The following is a 24295-nucleotide window of genomic DNA, read 5'->3' on the forward strand; positions in this document are numbered from 1 at the left end:
AATGAAAAAGTAGATACTCCTAGTATACTGACCTTTACAGAATATTCAAAGTCAGAAACAATGAGGGTTCTGACCAGAAGATTACCTACAATGAATTTATAAATTTACATGCTAGAATGATAGGTAGAACTCACAATTCTCTGATTTATCTATGAACAACTCAGAAAAAAAATATTAAATAGACCTAGTTAATATAGCAGATATAAGTGATGTAAAAGTTGGGGTTCAGGAGCAAACAGTCAAGAAAGAATTCTTGAGATGTATTTGGTGCAGAAAGTGTTTTTTTTTTTTTTTTTTTAAATATGGAACGCTTCACGAATTTGCGTGTCATCCTTGCGCAGGGGCCATGCTAATCTTCTCTGTATCGTTCCAATTTTAGTATATGTGCTGCCGAAGCGAGCACAGAAAGTGTGGTTTTATTAAAGCACGGGAATGGAACCCATGGCCAGAAAGAGCTGCACTGTAGTTGTGAATAGTGGCTGATTATACACTTTCAAGTTGGGAGGGGGTTAGGCATAGCATAAGTCTCTAAGGAATTTGGAAGCAAAGTTTCCTAGCGGTCAGGCTAACTTCAAGCTAAAGTTTTCTTTTTCCCTCTAAGAAAATATTAACAGTAAGGCAGTTGGATTCTTGGAGGAAAATCACCCTGCCTATCCCAAGTGTTTGTCAATGGGCTGGCTGTAAGTTTTTAAAAGTTTAACTTTTTCTATATTTCTTTTGCCCCTGTTTTCCACATTGTAAGGAAATCTGAGCTGGCTTCTCTATGTTTATAAGATGGCTATAAGTTTTATTTGGTATAATTACAGGGTAATGACCTTCAATTTCTTCAAAAGCAAGCTCTTATTCTGGCAATTTCATTTCAAAGATCACTCTTGTGTAATATATTATTTGAAGTCTGAGTGTTTAAAAGATAAAGAAAATGAAATAACATATTCAAGATAGAACCAAAGGACTTTACCATAGCTTTACTCCAAGGCCAGTTACACTTTAACTACCCTTATGATTTTTATTAACATCCAAAAGGTTTATGAGGCAACTCATTATCTTTATACTCCTGAAGGTAGTGATATTGATAAAAAACCATTCAGTTAATTGGGGATGAAACTCTGAATGAAAAGAATGAAGTTCAAATATTTCCTTCTTTTCCCATTGTGGGGGTGAGGTAAGAGGGTCCTTGAGCAATACACTCCCTTCCACCTCACTCTGCCTTTAAGGCTCAGCCTGAGCTACTAAATAAGGAATAGGAGACATGGAGATGTCAACCTAGACCTGTGGTTCTTAGTCCTGGGTGCATAGTTTAATCACTTGAGAATATCTTTTAAATTACTGATTCATAACCTTACCTTCTCTTCTCCCCCACTTCCAAGAAATTTCTACTTGATTAGTGTGAGGTGGGACCTTGATAATTATACTTATTTTTATAAAATTGTTCAGGTAAACCTAGCAGGAAGTTGGACTTGAGCCCTGCTGATCAAGAAGTAGGTTTAATATTTCAAGCCAGTTGAGTAGCCAAATGAACTTGGATACCAGTCTTTATTGTGCTATGCCACTTAGAATATATGTTTCTAAGCAAGGACAATGAGAATTGGTATATGGCTTATTGGCTGACTAAAAATTTTAGTTTTTTGTATTTTTACTAAGCAGACTTTGGGATTAATCTTGTACTTTTGATAGTCATAATATAAAAGAAGTCTTTAGTTATTTCCCAACCACATTGCCTATGCCTGCTTTTTTGTTCACCCATAGCAGTAAAGAGATGCTATGAATTATACTAATTCAAGAATAATAGGATATAATAGGGACTTCCTCTATTAGGATTATTCATGGTCTTTCCATATGACTGGGGAAGAGGGAGAAAATAAAGCTTCTTTCCATAAAGCTGGACAGCTGAGAAAGTCTGAAGAAGATAAGACTCCAGTTGTCACTGCCTAAGAAAGACTGAGGGAAGTAGCATAGATAAGTTCTGCTTTAGACTTTGGGTGAATGTTCTTGGAAAATAACACTCATCAGGATCTTCCTTTCAGGCAAGTTTTCTCTCCCCATCAATAGTTTAAGTAGAGACCTTGAGAGTAAAGAGAGAAAATTCCCTTTCTCTTTCAGGCATTTTCAAGAGACTTAAAACATTTTCCATACTTCTGATCGCCAATTTACATGAGGTAAAGCACATGATTGTGCTGTCCAAAATTATCCTGCACCTAAGCCCAAGGCATCTGTAACCAGGATAAATGAGATACTTGGCAGAAATACTTAATAGTACTATAAGAACTTGGTATCCCCAGTTTCTTCTTCTCAATTCCTTCCCATTATTGACTTGTGCTCTCAGGCCAGGGGGTAGAACAAGGAAAATTGGCATTTCTGGGGGCAAAATTTCACATGGAAATTACTGGTTCTCTATAATAGAGTAAATGTCTATGATGTATCAATTAAACTTCAAGCTAGGATAATGCCACAATGAGCGTATTTTGGAAACAGCAGCCAGATTCTTCTATCAGAGGAGATGGGAACTAATTTTGAGAGTCAAGGCAGGTTATTTTGCATCTTCAAATATGTAATATAATCAGCCCCAAAGAAAGTGAAATATTAAATGAAAAGCTGTTATATTTAAATAAAAACTGCTGAACGAATTCTGGAGACCAGAATGTATTTCTGGGACCATGGTGGTAAGTGAGTAACTAATCCGCAGAGATTACAACAGTGTCCCAGTGAATTATACTACCGTATAACAAATTACTCCAAAACTTAGTAGTTTAGGACAGACAACAAGTTGCATAGTATTTCTCAGGTCAGAAAGTGGGGAGCAGTTTAACTGGGTAGTTTGGCTTGTGGTTTTCATAAGATTGCAGTTAAGCTTTTGGCTAAAGCTGTAATCATCTGAAGGCTTGACTGGGGCTGGTGGATCTACTTGCAAGAGAGTTCATTCACATGACTGTTGACTGCAGGCCTCAGTTCCTCATCATGTGTACATTTCCATGGAACCACCTATTATATTCAAGACATGCAGCTGAGGAAGCAATGAAAGGAAGGGTTCAGAGCTGCAATGTCTTCCATAGCTTGTTCTTGGAAGTGATATACCATCGCTTCTACTGTTTCAGTTGATCATAGTAATGTCCAGACCAACTCTGATAAAATGTGGGAGAGGACTGTACAAGAGTGTGATTACTGTGGGTTGAGAGACATGGGAAGCCATTGTGGAGGCTGGTTATCATATCTTCCTAGAAAGCAAAATAGTTTCATTATTTTACAGTACTGACAGTGGTTTTGCACCCTTTTAAAATCAACCTTATTCTTATTCTCCCTGTTTCTAATTCTGTTTCTCACATGGAAACAGAGGAATCATCATATATTCCAGAGAAAATTCTATTTTACTGCTACAGGAATATAGGAGTGAAATAGGATTTCTTTATTTTGAAACATGATATTCCTAGGGGAGAATTTTGGAGTTTCTCTTCCATATTTGTGAAGCAGAATTTTCAAAAATATGAGAATGATGAAATTGTGGAAAGGAGAAGGCATGGCTGCAATCAAAGGGTGAAAAGTAATTTTTTTCTCTCTTCCAACCCATATATTAATTTTATAAAGTGAACTAGGGTGTGTCTTCCTTACAATTCAGTAGTCTTAAAAGTCTAGTAGGATGGTCTGGGGTTTCTGTCCTCATACTAAAAGTTTTGAAGTACCTCCTTTTTTTATGATTGAGGTATAATTTACAGACATATATCTTTATAAGCCCAGATCTCAAGTGTAATAAGTGATGACAAGTGTACATATCCAAATAACCCATACCTCAATCAAGATTTAGAATATTAGTTTTCCCCAGGCAACTGTGGTCATGAAGGTTTTTTGTTTTGCCTTTTCAGGAATTTCTTGTAATGGTAATAATATACTATTGTATTTCATTTCTCTTACTAAATATAATGTTGTTTGAGACCCTGTATATGGTGTAAGCTATTGTATATATCAATAGTTTATTTCTTTTATATTTTTGAATTGAATTCCATTATATGAATATGACACAATTTTTCTACCCATTTTCCTGCTGATGGACATTTGGGATGTCTTTGGTTTTGGCTATTATGAATAAAGTTGCTAAAGATTTGCATTTAAAATCTATTGTGGACACATTTGGTTTCTTTTTTTTTTATTTATTTTTTATTTTCAGCATAACAGTATTCATTATTTTTGCACCCCACCCAGTGCTCCATGCAATCCATGCCCTCTATAATACCCACCACCTGGTACCCCGACCTCCCATGCCCCGTCTTTTCAAAACCCTCAGGTTGTTTTTCAGAGTCCATAGTTTCTCATGGTTCACCTCCCCTTCCAAATTACCCCAACTCCCTTCTCCACTCTAACTCCCCATGTCCTCCATGCTATTTGTTATACTCCACAAATAAGTGAAACCATATGATAATTGACTCTCTCTGCTTGACTTATTTCACTCAGCATAATCTCTTCCAGTCCTGTCCATGTTGCTACAAAAGTTGGGTATTCATCCTTTCTGATGGAGGCATAATACTCCATAGTGTATATGGACCACATCTTCTTTATCCATTCATCCGTTGAAGGGCATCTTGGTTCTTTCCACAGTTTGGCAACCGTGGCCATTACTGCTATAAACATTGGGGTACAGATGGCCCTTCTTTTCACGACATCTGTATCTTTGGGGTAAATACCCAGTAGTGCAATGACAGGGTCATAGGGAAGTTCTATTTTTAATTTCTTGAGGAATCTCCACGCTGTTCTCCAAAGTGGCTGCACCAACTTGCATTCCCACCAACAGTGGAAGACGGTTCCCCTTTCTCCACATCCTCTCCAACACATGTTATATCCTGTTTTGTTAATTTTGGCCATTCTAACTGGTATAAGGTGATATGCCAATGTGGTTTTAATTTGAATCTCCCTGAGGGCTGATGATGATGAACATTTTTTCATGTGTTTGATAGCCATTTGTATGTCTTTATTGGAGAAGTGTCTGTGAATATCCTCTGTCCATTTTTTTGATATGTTTGCCTGTTTTGTGTGTGTTGAGTTTGAGGAGTTCATTATAGATCTTGGATATCAACCTTTTGTCTGTACTGTCATTTGCAAATATCTTCTCCCACTCCGTGGGTTGCCTCTTTGTTTTCTTGACTGTTTCCTTTGCTGTGCAGAAGCTTTTGATTTTGATGAAGTCCCAAAAGTTCATCTTCGCTTTTGTTTCCTTTGCCTTTGGAGACATATCTTGAAAGAAGTTGCTGTGGCCGATATCGAAGAGATAACTGCCTATGTTCTCCTCTAGGATTCTGATGGATTCCTGTCTCACATTGAGGTCTTTTATCCATTTGGGGTTTATCTTTGTGTACGGGGTAAGAGAATGGTCGAGTTTCATTCTTCTACATATAGCTGCCCAGTTTTCCCAGCACTATTTATTGAAGAGCACTGTCTTTTTTCCACTGTATATTTTTTCCTGTTTTGTCAAAGATTATTTGACCATAGAGTTGAGGGTCGATATCTGGGCTGTCTACTCTGTTCCATTGGTCTATGTGTCTGTTTTTATGCCAGTATCATGCTGTCTTAGTGATCACAGCTTTGTAGTAAAGCTTGAAATCAGGTAGCGTGATGCCCCCTGTTTTATTTTTGTTTTTCAACATTTCCTTAGCGATTCGGGGTCTCTTCTGATTCCATACAAATTTTAGGATTATTTGCTCCAGCTCTTTGAAAAATACCGGTGGAATTTTGATCAGAATGGCATTAAAAGTATAGATTGATCTAGGCAGTATAGACATTTTAACAATGTTTATTCTTCCGATCCAAGAGCACGGAATGGTCTTCCATCTTTTTGTGTCTTCTTCAATTTCTTTCATGAGTGTTCTGTAGTTCCTCGAGTACAGATCTTTTACCTCTTTGGTTACGTTTATTCCCAGGTATTTTATGGTTCTTTGTGCTATAGTAAATGGAATCGATTCTCTAATTTCCCTTTCTGTATTTTCATTATTAGTGTATAAGAAAGCTACTGATTTCTGTACATTGACTTTGTATCCTGCCACGTTGCTGAATTGCTGTATGAGTTCTAGTAGTTTGGGGGTGGAATCTTTTGGGTTTTCCATATAAAGAATCATGTCATCTGCAAAAAGAGAGAGTTTGACTTCTTCATTATCAATTTGGATACCTTTTATTTCTCTTTGTTGTCTGATTGCTGTTGCTAGGACTTCTAATATTATGTTGAATAAGAGTGGTGAGAGTGGGCATCCTTGTCGTGTTCCTGATCTCAACGGGAAGGATGCAAGCTTTTTCCCATTGTGGATGATATTTGCTGTGGGTCTTTCATAGATAGATTTGATGAAGTTCGGGAATGTTTCCTCTATCCCTATACTTTGAAGCATTTTAATCAGGAATGGATGCTGGATTTTGTCAAATGCTTTCTCTGCATCAATTGAGAGTACCATGTGGTTCTTCTCTCTTCTCATATTAATTTGTTGTATCACATTGATTGATTTGTGAATGTTGAACCATCCTTGTAGCCCAAGGATGAATCCCACCTGGTCATGGTGGATAATCTTTTTAATGTGCTGTGGATCCTGTTGTCTAGGATCCTGTTGAGAATCTTAGCATCCATATTCATCAGGGATATTTGTCTGAAATTCTCCTTTTTGGTAGGGTCTTTGCCTGGTTTGGGGATCAGGGTAATGCTGGCTTCATAGAAAGAGTCAGGAAGTTTTCCTTCTGCTTCAATTTTTTGAAACAGCTTCAGGAGACTAGGTGTTATTTCTTCTTTGAAAGTTTGGTAGAATTCCCCAGGGAATCCATCAGGTCCTGGGCTCTTGTTTTTTGGGAGGTTTTTGATCACTGCTTCAATCTCGTTACTAGAGATCGGTCTATTTAGGTTGTCAATTTCTTCCTGGTTCAATTTTGGGAGTTTATAGCTTTCCAAGAATGCATCCATTTCATCTAGATTGCTTAGCTTATTGGCATATAACTGTTGATAATAACTTCTGATGATTGTTTCTACTTCCTTGGTGTTCGTTGTGATCTCTCCCTCTTCATTCATAATTTTAAGTATTTGAGCTTTCTCTCTTTTCTTTTGGATTAGTGACACCAATGGTTTATTGATCTTATTGATTCTTTCAAAAAACCAGCTTCTAGTTTCATTGATACGTTCTACTGTATCTCTGGTTTCTACCTCATTGATCTCAGCTCTAATCTTTATGATTTCCCTTCTTATGTGTGGAGTTGGTTTGGTTTGTTATTGATTCTCCAGTTCTTTAAGGTGTAGAGACAGCTGCTGTGTTCTGGATTTTTCAATTTTTTTCCGGGAGGCTTGGATGGCTATGTATTTCCCCTTTAGGACCGCCTTTGAGGTATCCCATAGGTTTTGGATTGAAGTGTCTTCATTGTCATTCATTTCCATGAATTGTTTCAGTTCTCCCTTGATTTCCTGGTTGATCCAAGCATTCTTAAGCAAGGTGCTCTTTGGCTTCCAGGTGTTTGGGGTCCTTCTGAACCTTTCCTTGTGATTGAGCTCCATTTTCAAAGCATTGTGATCTGAGAATGTGCAGGGAATAATCTCAGTCTTTTGGTATCTGTTGAGTCCTGATTAGTGACCCAGTATGTGGTCTATTCTGGAGAAGGTTCCATGTGCACTTGAGAAGAATGAGTATTCTGTTGTTTTAGGGTGGAATATTCTGTATATATCTATGAGGTCCATCTGTTCCAATGTGTCATTCAATGGTCTTGTTTCTTTATTGATTTTCTGCTTCGATGATCTGTCTATTTCTGAGAGAGGCGTGTTAAGATCTCTCTTTATCTTGATTAACAGTTTTCTTATGTAAATGGCTGCTCCCATATTGGGGGCATAGATATTTACAATTGTTAGATCATCTTGGTGGATAGTCCCTTTAAGAATAATGTAGTGTCCTTCTGTATCTCTGACTACAGTCTTCAGTTTAAAATCTAATTTGTCTGATATGAGAATCGCTACCCCAGCCTTCTTTTGAGGCCCATTGGCCTGAAAGATGTTTCTCCATCCCTTCACTTTCAGTCTGGGTGTATCTTTAGGTTCAAGATGGGTCTCTTGTAGACAACATATGGATGGGTCCTGTCGTTTTATCCAGTCTACAACCCTGTGCCATTTTATGGGCATATTTAGGCCATTCACATTGAGAGTGATTATTGATAGATAGGTTTTTATTGACATCATGTTACCTTTGAAGTCTTTCTTTCTGTAGATTGTCTCTATATTTCTGTTCAATGTTATTCTTGGGCTTTTTCCTCCTTTAAAGAAGCCCCCTTAATATTTCCTGCAATGTCTGCTTGGTGGTTGCATATCTTTTAAGCCTTGTTGGTCTTGGAAACTCTTTATCTCTCCATCCATTTTGAATCTCAGTCTTGCTGGATAAAGTATTTTTGGCTGTATGTCCTTCTCATTCAATGCCCTGAATATATCTTGCCAGCCCTTTCTGGCTTGCCAGGTCTCTATGGACAGGTCTGATGTTATTCTGATGGCCTTTCCTCTATATGTAAGGATCTTCTTTGTCCTAGCTGCTTTCAAGCTTTCAAGCTTTCAAGAGGTTCTGCCTACAGTTATAATTCTTCATTCTTACTATTAGGTGTCTCGAGGACTTTCGAGAATCTGTAATCTTGGGGTGAAACCTTTCAGGCTCTAGTACATGAACACTGATTCCATTCGCAAGATTGGGAAAATTTTCATGAAGAACTTGTCCCACTATATCTTCTAGACTTCTTTCTTTCTCCTTCCCTTCAGGGATTCCAATAATTCTGACGTTGGAACGTTTCATGGCATCATTTATTTCCCTGATTCTGTTTTCGTGTCTTCCAAGCTGTTTGTTACAGGCTTCCTCCTGATCCTTTCTATCTGTTTGTCCTCTAGATCACTAATTCTATCTTCTGTCTCAGTTACTCTAGCGTTGAGAGAGTTTAGATTACATTGGAACTCACTGAGAGCATTGTGAAGCTCATCCCTGGTAGCTTTCAGCTCTTCCCTAATATTGAAAACATGATCTCTGGTCGCTTCCAGTTTGGCCCTCATCAATTCTGTTTGGTCACCCATGGCTTTCTCAAACCTAGCTATTGTTTGGATAATTGTTAGCCTGAATTCTCTTTCTGACATATTGTCTATGTTAATAGCCGTTAGGTCTGTTGCATAAGACCCATACTCTGTATTTTTATTTTGTTGGGCATTCCTCCTCCTAGTCATTTTGGTGAGAGATGGCTGAACGGGTGTAGCTGGGTATATCGACTATGGTGCAGTCAAGGTGCACCCTGGAATGCTTCTGAGCAATCAGGGTTCCCCACCCTAATGAGAGGAAAAAGAAAAGAAAAAGAAACAAAGAGAGAGAGAGAGAGAGAGAGACAGGAAAAAAAGGGAAGATAAAAGAGAAGGTTCATTCCAAATGGGCCCCAAGGTAAGATTTATGAAGTATACAAACAGACACAGACAAACAAAAAGACTGATAAAAGTATATGACAAGAGAAAAAAATAATATATATATTTGCATATATATATATGCAAATAAAGGAAGAACCTCGTCAAAAAGAACCCTGAGTGTAAGATTTATATACTACCAGGACAAACACAAAAACACAGAAATACTGGTGGAAGAAAAAGATGGGAGAGTGGTTGTAAATTCTCAGTGTGGGTGAGGAAGGTTGTTTTGATTCTTCCTGGATGTATCTTGATATCTTTGTTAAAGGACTCAACTTTCCTAAGATAAGGGGGGATTAGGAATTGGATAACCTATAGGGGTGGCATTGATTGGGGAAAGGGGATATAGAGTTTAACTCTATATGAATATTAGAAAATAAAAGTTAAAAAAAGGAATAAACTAGACTAAACTAAACTAAAATAAAAAAAAAAAGAAATTTAAAAAATAGAAATGCAAAAGGAAAACACAGGTGTATGTATCAAAAAGTTCAGGTTAGAAGGATATTATGGAATTTGATGTACTGGACATCTCACTGTGACGGCAAATAGGTTAAAAATTATCTATATAGGGGCACCTGGGTGGCTCAGCGGGTTAAGCCGCTGCCTTCAGCTCAGGTCATGATCCCAGGGTCCTGGGATCGAGCCCCGCATCAGGGTCTCTGCTCGGCAGGGAGCCTGCTTCCTCCTCTCCCTCTGTCTGCCTCTCTGCCTACTTGTGATCTCTCTCTGTCAGATGAATAAATAAAATCTTAAAAAAAAAAAAAAAAAATTATCTATATAATAATAAAAATTAACTATATAAAAAATAAGCCAGAATAGTGGGATCGAATTAATATTAAAAATTGTCCTATGAAGTAGTGGTGGTTGTTCTCTTGTCATCTTTTTTTTTTTTTTCCTTTCCTGGTTGGCTTTCTGGGGGAGAGGCCTGCCAGGTGGATTTTCAGTCAATGATGTTCTCTCAGTTAAGTCCTCCCGCCCCCCCCCCTCAAGGGGGTGGGCTCTGAGGAAACTTTTTTCAGGCTTTTGTTCTCTGGAGGTTTTTATATTTGTTCACTTTTGTTTTTCTCTCTTGCCTTGACCGATTTTGATGGGTTTTGTAGGTTTAGAGAAAGCCAACTGCATCCTGACCTCCCTCTCAGAGAGAAGCCTCATCTGGCTGCAGAGCCCAAATAAATCCCCCCTCTGCTGGCAGAGCAGGTTCCCAGTCGCGGTCCCTGGGGACTCAGTATTTTTTGCTTGTACCCAAAACCACAGCATCGGCGGCGGCTGTCGGGGAAGCTCAGACTGCCAGAGAAGTTCCAAGCAGGTATCGCACACTGAAATTTTCTCGCTGGCCCGGGCTGGGAGTGCCTGGTCTTTCCCGTTGGAGAGCACCTGGCTGGCGTTTGTGTGCACCTCTCTCAGGGGAGGGTGTGGGGCATGACTTGGACTCTGATGGCACAGCAGGGCACTGGCGTGGGGACTGCAAACAGGCTGTGCTTCTGTTGGCTGGCGAGGCTCCCAGCCCCTCACGGGAGCCGGCACCACGCACTCTCAGGCAAGCTGGTGGTTCAGGGACCAAGACCTGGTTTCTCTGCTGCACTCTCTCTGGCTCTATGCCAGGGGTGGCTGTCCTGGGTCTGGGGGCTTAAGCCCTGACCCTAATGATGAAGTCCCAGAACCTAAGTCAGGTTCGGTGGGGTGAGGAGGTTCGGAGCCGACAACTAAAGAAAGAATTCTTAAGACATCGTTGGTGCAAAATGGTGGTTTATTAAAGCACGGGGACAGGACCCATGGGCAGGAAGAGCTGCTGCCCCGGGTTGTAAGGGTAGGCATGTTATATACCTTGCAGTTGGGGGAAGGTGAGGGGAAGGGATGGGAGGTTTCAACAGAGTTTTCACATGTTAGGGAGGGCCTACAAGGTGCCGGGTGGGGGGGGGTGAGGCCTTGCCCTTATGGCCTGATCAATGTCGTCTTTAGATCAGGCATTAACATCAAGATAGTTGGGAGATTCTTGGTGGGGTATTATGATCCGGCTATCATTTACCTTCCCTTCTACCTCAGTCTCCTCCAGTTTATGGTGGGAGGGAGACATTAGGGCTTCAGGAACCAAGAGTTATTTGCCTCTGGAAATTTGTGCTATTGATAAGGTAACCTCCCTGTTTAGGTCTCCAGGACATCTGTAGAGCAAGGGAGATTCCTGTTCTGCAGGATTGCGATCCCTGCAAGTTAACTATTTATCATTTTATGGCAGTCAGGGGTGCCTGAGGAATGCTACACACATGGAGGGGAGCGGGTGAAGAGGGGGTGCAAGGCACCAGCTTTTGCTCTGTCCTCAGCCAGCCTCCTGCTCCCTCATCATTCCCCCCTGAACAATTGTGACCCTTAAATCTTTAAGGTGGTTGAAGGTAGAAGGTCTCATCTTCTGTAACTTCTTCCTGCTGAATAGGGGCGTAGAGCTGTCCCTACCTGCTCGGGTCAATATTGATCAGGGTAGGAACGTATAAGGGAGTTACGAAAGGTGGAGGCAGCTGAATCCAGCGCTGACAGTGAAGAGGCGTCCTCATGTGTGACAAGGATCATCTATTGTGGTGAAGTCATTGTAGCAATGAAGTCTCGGCAGCCAAGTAGAGAAACATGGAACAAAGCAACATATTAAGATTAATAAGGCGATAAGAATGAGAACCCCAAGAAAGAGATTTTTAATTGTTGGCCATAGTCCTCCTTCAAACCAGGAACTTAACCATTTCCTGAGAGAGAGAGAAGGACCTTGTAGAGCCTTAATTGGGCATTCATATCCTTTATTAGTCCTGTGCTATTTTTGTGATAGTCTGGGATGTACACACAACATTCTGTTTGATAATTGCACGTGTTCTACCCTGGGCTGCTGTCAGGACATCTAAGGCCATCCTATTTTGTAGGACTGCCTTGCGTATTTGTGAGACTTTGGTATTAAGTAGGGAGATGATATTTAGTGAATCATTGAGTGCTTTTGTAGTATATTTATTAAGGGCTTCTACATGTCACATGACATCCTCTAGTCCCGCAGATAGAACAAAAATGGATGCTAAGTAATCATACCATTTAAAAACAGATCGCTTCCATCTTTGTTTTAAATTGGAGAGATTAGCTGGAGTTGTAATGGTTTTAGTAATGTGCCCATGAATCCAGGCAAATCCCAAAGTACAGCGACCTATCCACCCTGGAGGAAGCCAGGGCCACAGGTTGGTTCCACATATCTAGTGGGTTCCGTTTGGAGCTGGCCATCTAATGCCAGGTCGCCTTACCCAGTCAGTAGCAAACCAGTCAGTAGTCTGGAGTACTATTATTTGGGAACACATTTCTAATTATAGCTATCCTTGATGTCATGTGTTATTTGCCTAAGTACCATATGTATGATTCCTTTGTTCCCAGCATAAAACTGCCTTTTGACTGAGCCTTCCAATCAGTATGGGTATGAACCACGAATATGTATCCCAGATTTGATATAAACCATCTTCAGTATAGCGATAAGGAGGGTTTCGTAACTTAGGCCCATATTTGATTGGGGAGTTATGGCTTGATACCAATCCCCTTTCCTTCCAAATAGCTCCATGGACATGTAGTACCAAGAAAGCATATTTGGAGTCAGTGTTAATGTTTATTTTTAGGCTTTGGCAATTGCAAAGTGCTAGTGAGCACTATGGCATACCTAGCTTTTCTTATTCTTTCTATGAAAACTACTGTCATCAGAAAACCAACTGTTGTTCATATTTTTAACAGGGGCATCTTAAATCTGGCCATATAGAGTAAGCAAGATCAATAACCTCTGAACATTTTTGCTCTATAGAGAAAGAAGTACAGTGGTCAGGTTCAGGCATACAGGTAACTAGGTTTAAAGTTTGACAAGTTTTAACTATTATTTCTGGCATATCTGTTAGTGTAGCCCAGTATTTAATAAGTCTGCCTCCATCATCCATTGGTGGCCTTTGGCTTCTAAGACAAATCTGGACCTGATGTGAAGTCATTACAGTCAGGGACTGTCCCATAGTGAGCTTTGAGGCTCTTTTATGAGGGCTGTTTTATGCTTTTGCTAAAGCATCTATTTGCAATTGCACCTCAACAGAGGTGGCCTCTAGGATAAATATGACTAAGGGATGAAACCAGTAAGAAGACCTTTGAGTGGTCCAGGCTTAACAATATCCTGATTACAGAGGATCACTGGCAAGTGAGAAAACTTGTCAAGAGATAAGGGGAGTCCCCCATGCATCATCCAATCCACTCATAAAGAAAGTGGGGTCATCCATTATCTCCACAAGTCCATAGTTAATCTTATGGGGTGTGATAGGTTAGCTTTTAGGCAATTTCATTATCCCAGCCACACATAAGGTGTTAGTTAAGTTATATAATTGTAGGGGAATCAATCCCATTTTCCAGTTGTTTAATCATGTGCTGTGGGGTCTGCTAATATCCCCACAAAATAAAAAGCAAGAAGATCATCTAAATGAGCTATTGTGTAACTTCTCTGAAGTACCTCAAATTGTTTAACTTAGGTAAACAAGCATTTAAAGACAATCAAATCTAGAATTTAATATCCATAAAGGTGTGCTACTAAAACGTAGTTTTTCTCTCTAAAATAACCCTCACTTACAGAGATAGCCAAATCAGGACTAATTCACTTGTGAAACAAGTCCAGTTTTAACAAACTTGGCCTAATTATTTACATAAGCTCAGCAAGAACAGTGAGTGTGATCAATAGATCTTTTAGAATCTGCTTTGCTGGAACTTCTTATAAGGAATCTCTAGGTTGAACTTTTAGTAGCCTCTCCTGGCCAGAAGCCAAGCCCTGTACTTGCCATCAGGCATGCCTGCAATACCTGTTGATTTGGGCGAATTCCTCTTCTGAGGCTGCACCTACCAAGGAGTGACATTCTTTACTCACCTGGTGAGGCTGCTGGGAACTCTGTAAGCAAGGTATCAGGCCAACAGTCCCAAGGGGCTTTATGGCTCCAGGTTTCATAAAGTCAACCTTAGTTCCTTTAAATTGTCTGGTCATATCTGAGTCTTTTCAAATATGACATTCCAGTCAAAGCCTTGGTAAAATAACCAGTTTCCAATGGCGTCCTGTTACAAGGAGAACAGATTCTTATTGAACTTATGGAAATGACTGCTTGCCATGGAAGAAAGAATACTTACTGAGACCTTTTGGGTTTAGAGGGTTCAGATAGAGAGAAAAGGTGAATGCTTTGAGCACTTTTACAAATGAGCACTTTTACATCTCTATAAATTACAGATAACTAGGAGGGAGTATCCCTAGTCTGTAAGAGCAAACATTAGAGAGAACCAGCAATGTTTAAAGTAAGATAAAACATTAAGAGACACAACACTATAATCTTTTAGTTCATTTAGTTCCATGTTACCAATTCTGGTGAATGCGGCTTTAGACAGTTTTAGAAATTCTTACCCATTTCAGTTTTAGGATTTTCAAGTATATCAAATATCTGTATTTGTCCTGAGAGTCCTTTATAGGAATCTCCTTGAAGATAAAACTCATTTTACAAGAGAATTAAAACAATTATAAATGACAAAAACTCAGAATGGATATGGTTAGAGCTAAAGAGACATGGGAGTTTACAATTTAGCTGCAAGGAAATCAGGTTATTTCTGTGATACATAACATTTCCATAATTACAGTATCAAGCGATGATCTCTCAAAACGTTAAAACTTTAGGAAGTGCGTAGAATCTTTAGAATAGTTACAGCATTTTCCCAAATGTAATCCAAGGTTTATCATTGGTTCAGTAGTACTTCATGAGCAACTTCACATACCAAGGAAAAGCCTGAGTTAAAGAGATTTACAGTTTAAATCCTGTCAACATTTGCTAAAATTTTAGAAAGTTTTAAAGCACATGCCTAAATATAATTAGGGATGTTAAACACCTGAAAAAACAAAACATAGAAACTGGTTTTTCTGGGCAGGCAAAGAGAAAACCATTTACATTTTCTTTTTTTTTTTTTTTTAAAGATTTTATTTATTTATTTGACAGACAGAAACCACAAGTAGACGGAGAGGCAGGCAGAGAGAGAGAGGAAAGCAGGCTCCCTGCTGAGCAGAGAGCCCAGTGCGGTACTCGATCCCAGGACCCTGAGATCATGACCTGAGCCGAAGGCAGCGGCTTAACCCACTGAGCCACCCAGGTGCCCCCATTTACATTTTCTTAACAGCAGATCAATTGATCTAAGAAAACATTGTCTTTTTGAACAGAGACAATTTCAGTCTTGTACCAATGTACCTTTAAAACCCATTCATTTCAATCTTAATCCATTCTTGACCATAGCTAAAATTCCTTTTCTGAAGATTTCCCTTCACAAACCTTCTACAACTTTCCTTTGCATTCAGGTTTTGTCCCAAGACATTTCCTTCCAAACAACCATCTTATTTAGGACAAAATTACCTTCTTTTACCTTCAACAAAATGTATTTCCATTCCTTAAATCTTTCTTACATATCTCCTACTTTCCTACATACAGAGTTTCCCTTTATTTCCATCAGTCTTAGTTACACTAAGCAGAACTTTGTATTCTTAGAAACACCTTTAGTTATTAACCAATTGTGAACTGTTACAACAGAATTCTTCAGGTGGCAATTTATGAATCAGTTAAGTGGCAAACAAGTTTACCAGCAGATTTAAATACTCTTAGTTTCTTTGCAGTAAGAAGTCAAAAGCACAAACCTACATCCAGTAATTAACGACTTAGCATTTTATCCTGTTTGGTTAAGACCTAGATGTCCACAATTCAATTCCATGTGTCATCCAAGCAAAACTTTAAAACTTTCAGGTTACCAAAGACTTTGAAAGCTACTTCAGCAATTACCCATTAGAACTTTGAGACAGACAATTAACCATCAGTTTAGTCATTTCTTTGCTAACAAATTTTAACAAATAACATGAGCTTATTTGACCTTCAGTAAACTTGGAAGTTTGACATTTACTGCTGATAACTTAAAAGACACATCTTATCTTAATTAAACCAACAAACTTAACTTAGTTCCAATACTGATTTATGTTCCACCTGGACCCACTCCACTTTGAATGTTTACCTGAGACATGCGTGGGAAGATCTGGAGTGGGGGTGTTAGGTCCAGGGGGTGCTCTTCTTGCTCCTTGACAGTGAAGAGAGGAGCCATGGTGCATGATCTAGAGGCTAGTCATGCAGGCTGCACACACGTTGGTACAGAAACAGGAGAAGGGGGAAACAGAGGAAACAAAGTGCTGCCAGGAGGCAGAGAAAAGATTCCCGGTTTTAGAGCTCATAAGCCACAACAGAGGAGCAGATGCCATGCTTTCCCACCAGCAAGGGGGGGAGAGGTTAGGCAGTCCAAGTCAGGCCAGAGAACACAGGGAAACTTCCCCGAAACAAAGAGAGTTTCGGCAGCTGCTTGGGAATATTCCTTATGGACTCTGTCTCGAGTTAGACCAACCCCAGTTGGCTCCAGTTACAGCTATTAACACGGGAAGTGAGGGAGGGAGAAGCCCCCACATCTATTAGGAGAAACAGAGAAATAAAGCCAGGTTCCCTTTGCTAGGGATGGCCCAGCAACCTGGGTTTACTAGAAGAAGGCTTATTTACATAATTACCATCCAATATGTCAGGATAAAGTTTACTAGCTGACTCATTTGGGCAAACACATTCCGCAAAAGCCCCTTATTTGGGGTCCTGGTGCAGAGCAATGAAGGTCTAGGTATGATCCCTGGTATCCTAGGTCCATTTGCCCTGCTTCCTTAAAGATTCCACTGAGGCCATGCAGTGTTACAGGAGCTCAGTCCTTGCCTAAGTTTTGCAATCCAAATTATTTCCAGTGGGTTAAAAGGCACCCCAAGGTAGAGTCCTTGGGAACTGAAGCCAGAAAAGTAATGAAGGTCCATTACCAAATCCCCCGACTCCTGGGTGGCATCCCACACAGGGTATGTCAGAGGTTTTAGGTGTCAAAAGCGACCCGAGGCGTCCCTCAAGATACGCTATTGATCACCATCCTGCCTTCCCCGAGAAGGCATTCCTGCTGTAAGAGGCTCTGGAGGGGTGCCGGTGTCTCTCCACTTCCCCATCACATCCTAGGCTACAGATGGGTGCCTGGTGAATGGACTAGGAAACTGTGCCATGCCATGCCATTGTCTGTCCTGAAGACTGCATGCTGTTTTGCTGTATTAACCCATGGAAATACTAGAAAGGTTTGGCAAGGGGAAATTACCCAATTTCATAGCTTTAGGCAGTTTGTAGAAGACACTGACAGGAAACAGTAAAGACTGAAATCCATCATGGTCTATGAGACATTCCAACACATGTAGCCCTTGCAGCCAACTTCCCTAGGAAACAGTCCCTGGTTGCATTTTAGTTCAATCGGGTACTGGTTTCGGCCAGTCCCAGTGGAGGTCTCGCGGCCAGAAGTGGCTAGACCAGGGATGTGGAGGGGATCACATTAGATTAATCAGGAGGAAACCTCACACGGGAGTCTTAAGATTGGCAGCCGTCCTGGTGACTTAGGTGGCTGTCCCGTGCCCAAGAGAGACAACTCTCTATAAGAACAGGAATAAAAAGAGGCCATCAAGTTTCTGAGTCTTATTGCCATTCCGGCCAGGGTACTAGCTTACAGCCAAAAGGCAAACGTTCTCCTCCCCGTGGAGTAGCCACGGGCTAGAGGATTACAGCCTGAGCAATTGACATGCAAGTGTTCCAATAAGACCATACTCCTTGAAAAGCCCTGGAATGAGAGTACAGGAAAAGGAAAGAAAGTACTCACCAATTTTGCACCGAAGCTCAGAATCCAAATGTAAAGACTCACAAACCTCCTGGCTGGCTCGCCAAAAATGATGAAGTCCCAGAACCCAAGTCAGGTTCGGTGGCGTGAGGAGGTTCGGAGCCGACAACTAAAGAAAGAATTCTTAAGACATTGTTGGTGCAAAATGGTGGTTTATTAAAGCACGGGGACAGGACCCATGGGCAGGAAGAGCTGCTGCCCTGGGTTGTAAGGGTAGGCATGTTATATACTTTGCTGTTGTGGGAAGGTGAGGGGAGGGGATGGGAGGTTTCAACAGAGTTTTCACATGTTAGGGAGGGCCTACAAGGTGCCGGGGGGGGGGGGAGGCCTTGCCCTTATGGCCTGATCAATGTCAGGCATTAACATCAAGATAGTTGGGAGATTCTTGGTGGGGTATTATGATCCGGCTATCATTTACCTTCCCTTCTACCTCAGTCTCCTCCAGTTTATGGTGAGAGGGAGACATTAGGGCTTCAGGAACCAAGAGTTATTTGCCCCTGGAAATCTGTGCTATTGATAAGGTAACCTCCCTGTTTAGGTCTCCAGGACATCTGTAGAGCAAGGGAGATTCCTGTTCTGCAGGATTGCGATCCCTGCAAGTTAACTATTTATCGTTTTATGGCAGTCAGGGGTATCTGAGGAATGCTACACATATGGAGGGGAGCGGGTGAAGAGGGGGTGCAAGGCGCCAGCTTTTGCTCTGTGCTCAGCCAGCCTCCTACTCCCTCATCACTAACACTCCGATTCCTGCAAATCTCCCCCCCCCCCTGTGATCCTTTGCTCTTTTTGAGTGCTTTTTACCAGACTTCTGCGTTAATGCTGGTCCCCAGGCGCAGGGCACTCTCCTATTGGGATATTACTTTCCAACGGGTCATCTCTGGTGGCTCCCTCCCCCTTTTGTTTATCTTCCAAAATCAGTCCAACTTTCCCACTCCGCTTTACCTGCCCACTGGCGTCTTCTGCTCCAGTAGAGATCCAGATGTGTATAATTCTGATCTCAGGCTGATTTTGTGGGTGATTGGGTTCTTTTGAAGGTAATCAGCTCACTTTAGGGTACAGGTTGAAAGGGCGCCTCCCTCCTCCTACTTCCCCGCCATCTTCACATTTCATATCTTTTATGATTTTATTTTCATTATAAAAAAACTGTCATTTATTGTCAAAAAATTTTTGCACCATCTATGGTTACAAAGTTTCTGTTGTTACTTGTGCATTATTGTTTTTAATTTCGTTTTTGTTTTATTCTGTTAATACAGTGAACTAAACTGTATTTGTTCATTATGTATTATGGTTTTGGTTTATTATTAGCTTCGACTTATTACTGTTTGGATTAAATTTTTTTCATCTGTGCAACCCATTCTGTGGGTTGTGTTTTCTTTCCCTTGATAGTGTCCTTATGTACAAAAATTAAAATATTCTAATTTATGTATACTTCTTTTGTTGCCTGTGCTATTGATATCATGTTGAAGAAACCATTGCCAAATCCAAAGACATGAAGATTTTATCTACTTTTCTTTCAATAGTTTTGTAGTTTTAGTTCTCACATTTAGGTTTTTGGTATATTTTGAATTAATATTTTTATGTGTAAGGTAGAGGTCTGACTTCATTCTTTTGCATATAGATGTCAATTTTCACAACACCACGTGACTGTTCTTTTCACATTGAGTGGTCTTGGCAACCTTATTGGAAATTATTTTACCATATATGTGACAGCTTACTTCTGGATTCTCTGTTCTGTCTCATTACTCTCTATTCCAGTACTCTGTTTTAATTATGGTGGCTTTGTGGTTTGATTTTAGATTATGAAGTGTGAGTCCACCATCTTTGTGGGATTTTTTATATTAAAAAATTGTATGTACTTAGAAGCATTCAGAATGTCAACAAAGAAGCTGTAACTTTTTTTTTCTGCAATTACAGATTAGAATTCAATTAGCAGAACAACAATTATTTCATATAAGTTGTTCCAGAGATAACTGAAAATGGAAACTACCACCCATATATAATTAATTTGTGCTGTTCACCAATAAAAACCTGCTTTAAATTTTCATGCCAATTTCCAACCCCCACACTGTATCAAACAAAGTTAGTGAGTACTTAAATTATCACCGTAACAAGGCTATCTAAAGATGCTTTCAGTAGTGTATTAACTATACCAAAAAAGACTGTACAGGTTAAAAGCATATCTTACACAACCTTATATTTCAATTTTTTCCCTTTAAAAGGAAAACATATTGTACAGGCCTTTAGTGCTTTATAGACCAATAACAAAACAAAACAAAAAAATAAAATAAAAACAAAACAAAAACTGAACTAGAACTTATTCATCATTATCATTTTCTTCATATGCATCTTCTTCATCTTCCTCCTCCTCCTCATATTCTTGTCTTCCTCTTCTTCCTTTTTTTTTTGCTTTATACAGCCTTGATTACTCCCCTTTTTTGCTGCATCAGACTTCCTTTAGCTTGCTCTGCAGCAATATCTTTCCTGTACTTCTCCCTTCAGCTTAGCAGCCTCTTTCCAAAAAGCTGCTCATTATCTGCAGCAGTGTTATTCCACGTCTCTCCCAGTTTCTTTTTTTTTTTTTATTTTTTTTTATTTTTTTATTTTTTATTTTTTTTAATTTATTTTTTATTTTCAGCATAACAGTATTCATTATTTTTCACCACACCCAGTGCTCCATGCAATTCGTGCCCTTTATAATACCCACCACCTAGTACCCCAAACTCCCACCCCCCACCCCTTCAAAATCCTCAGATTGTTTTTCAGAGTCCATAGTCTCTCATGGTTCACCTCCCCTTCCAATTTCCCCCAACTCCCTTCTCCTCTCTAACTCCCCATGTCCTCCATGCTATTTGTTATGCTCCACAAATAAGTGAAACCATATGATAATTGACTCTCTCTGCTTGACTTATTTCACTCAGCATAATAATCTCTTCCAGTCCCGTCCATGCTGCTACAAAAGTTGGGTATTTGTCCTTTCTTTTTTTTTTTTTTTTTTTTTTTTAATAAACATATATTTTTATCCCCAGGGGTACAGGTCTGTGAATCACCAGGTTTACACACTTCACAGCACTCACCAAAGCACATACCCTCCCCAATGTCCATAATCCCACCCCCTTCTCCCAAACCCCCTCCCCCCAGCAACCCTCAGTTTGTTTTGTGAGATTAAGAGTCACTTATGGTTTGTCTCCCTCCCAATCCCATCTTGTTTCATTTATTCTTCTCCTACCCACTTAAGCCTCCATGTTGCATCACCACTTCCTCATATCAGGGAGATCATATGATAGTTGTCTTTCTCTGCTTGACTTATTTCGCTAAGCATGATACGCTCTCGTTCCATCCATGTTGTCGCAAATGGCAAGATTTCATTTCTTTTGATGGCTGCATAGTATTCCATTGTGTATATATACCACATCTTCTTGATCCATTCATCTGTGGATGGACATCTAGGTTCTTTCCATAGTTTGGCTATTGTGGACATTGCTGCTATAAACATTCGGGTGCATGTGCCCCTTTGGATCACTACGTTGGTATCTTTAGGGTAAATACCCAGTAGTGCAATTGCTGGGTCATAGAGCAGTTCTATTTTCAACATTTTGAGGAACCTCCATGCTGTTTTCCAGAGTGGCTGCACCAGCTTGCATTCCCACCAACAGTGTAGGAGGGTTCCCCTTTCTCCACATCCTCGCCAGCATCTGTCATTTCCTGACTTGTTGATTTTAGCCATTTTAGCCATTCTGACTGGTGTGAGGTGATACCTCATTGTGGTTTTGATTTGTATTTCCCTGATGCCGAGTGATATGGAGCACTTTTTCATGTGTCTGTTGGCCATCTGGATGTCTTCTTTGCAGAAATGTCTGTTCATGTCCTCTGCCCATTTCTTGATTGGATTATTTGTTCTTTGGGTGTTGAGTTTGCTAAGTTCTTTATAGATTCTGGACACTAGTCCTTTATCTGATATGTTGTTTGCAAATATCTTCTCCATTCTGTCAGTTGTCTTTTGATTTTGTTAACTGTTTCCTTTGCTGTGCAAAAGCTTTTGATCTTGATGAAATCCCAATCGTTCATTTTAGCCCTTGCTTCCCTTGCCTTTGGCGATGTTCCTAGGAAGATGTTGCTGCGGCTGAGGTCGAAGAGGTTGCTGCCCATGTTCTCCTCAAGGATTTTGATGGATTCCTTTCGCACATTGAAGTCCTTCATCCATTTTGAGTCTATTTTCGTGTGTGGTGTAAGGAAATAGTCCAATTTCATTTTTCTGCATGTGGCTGTCCAATTTTCCCAGCACCATTTATTGAAGAGGCTGTCTTTTTTCCATTGGACATTCTTTCCTGCTTTGTCGAAGATTAGTTGACTATAGAGTTGAGGGCATAGATATTTAAAATTGTTAGATCTTCTTGTTGGACAGACCCTTTGAGTATGATATAATGTACTTCCTCATCTCTTATTATAGTCTTTGGCTTAAAATCTAATTGATCTGATATAAGGATTGCCACTCCTGCTTTCTTCTGATGTCCATTAGCATGGTAAATTCTTTTCCACCCTCTCACTTTAAATCTGGAGGTGTCTTCGGGCTTAAAATGAGTTTCTTGGAGGCAACATATAGATGGGTTTTGTTTTTTTATCCATTCTGATACCCTGTGTCTTTTGACAGGGGCATTTAGCCCATTCACATTCAGGGTAACTATTGAGAGATATGAATTTAGTGCCACTGTATTGCCTGTAAGGTGGCTGTTACTGTATATGGTCTTTGTTCCTTTCTGATATACCACTTGTAGGCTCTCTCTTTGCTTAGAGGACCCCTTTCAAGATTTCCTGTAGAGCTGGTTTGGTGTTTGCAAATTCTTTCAGTTTTTGTTTGTCCTGGAAGCTTTTAATCTCTCCTTCTATTTTAAATGGTAGCCTAGCTGGATATAGTATTCTGGGATGCACGTTTTTCTCATTTAGTGCTCTGAAAATATCATGCCAGCTCTTTCTGGCCTGCCAGGTCTCTGTGGATAAGTCAGCTGCCAATCTAATATTTTTACCATTGTATGTTACAGACTTCTTTTCCCGGGCTGCTTTCAGGATTTTCTCTTTGTCACTGAGACTTGTAAATTTTACTATTAGGTGACGGGGTGTGGGCCTATTCTTATTGATTTTGAGGGGCGTTCTCTGAACCTCCTGAATTTTGATGGTCGTTCCCTTTGCCATATTGGGGAAATTCTCCCCAATAATTCTCTCCAGTATACCATCTTCTCCCCTCTCTCTTTCTTCTTCTTCTGGAATCCCAATTATTCTAATGTTGTTTCGTTTTATGGTGTCACTTATCTCTCGAATTCTCCCCTCGTGGTCCAGTAGCTGTTTGTCCCTCTTTTGCTCAGCTTCTTTATTCTCTGTCATTTGGTCTTCTATATCACTAATTCTTTCTTCTGCCTCATTTATTGTAGCAGTGAGAGCCTCCATTTTTGATTGCACCTCATTAATAGCTTTTTTAAATTTCAACTTGGTTAGACTTTAGTTCTTTTATTTCTCCAGAAAGGGCTTTTGTATCTCTCGAGAGTGTTTCTCTAATATCTTCCATGCCTTTTTCGAGCCTGGCTAGAACCTTGAGAATTGTCATTCTGAACTCTAGATCTGACATATTACCGATGTCTGTATTGATTATGTCCCTAGCCTTCGGTACTGCGGCTTGTTCTTTTTTTTTGTGTTGAATTTTTCCGTCTTGTCATTTTGTCCAGATAAGAATATATGAAGGAGCAAGTAAAAATGCTAAAAGGGTGGCAACAACCCCAGGAAAATATGCTTTAACCAAATCAGAAGAGATCCCAAATTGTGAGGGGGGAAAAAGGGGATAAAAAGAGGTTCAAAAAGGAAGAAAGAAAGAAAAAAAAAAACAAAAGAAAAGAATTTAAAAAAGAAATGGAATAAAAAAAATATAAAAAAGAAAAAATATATATATTAGATAAACTCGTTAAAAAACGTTAAAAAAGGAAAGGGTAAAAGTTAAAAAAAAATTTACCAGAAGGCGAAAAAAAAAAAAAGAAAAAAAAATTAAATTAACTGCAAGACTAAAAAAAATCACAGGGAGAAAACCATGAGTTCCGTGCATTGCTTTCTCCTTCTCTG

General features: G+C 39.9%; 1 protein-coding gene across 3 annotated transcripts in view; it reads right to left on the reverse strand.

The window, feature by feature from the left end:
* LOC309865787 (endogenous retrovirus group K member 7 Env polyprotein-like) overlaps positions 1-24295 on the reverse strand; it is a 1143634-nt gene that overhangs the window by 214732 nt on the left and 904607 nt on the right. For 2 of the 3 annotated variants that reach the window (XM_082732606.1, XM_082732605.1), the window contains exon 1: positions 18176-18279. The exons of the other annotated variant lie outside the window; for it this stretch is intronic. The gene's annotated coding sequence lies outside the window, so the exon portion shown is untranslated. Of the gene's footprint in view, positions 1-18175; positions 18280-24295 lie in introns of those variants that run through there. 3 annotated transcript variants of the gene reach the window in all.

This window comes from Mustela nivalis, assembly GCF_964662115.1.
Source record: "Mustela nivalis genome assembly, chromosome: 5".
Classification (NCBI taxonomy): Eukaryota; Metazoa; Chordata; class Mammalia; order Carnivora; family Mustelidae; genus Mustela; species Mustela nivalis.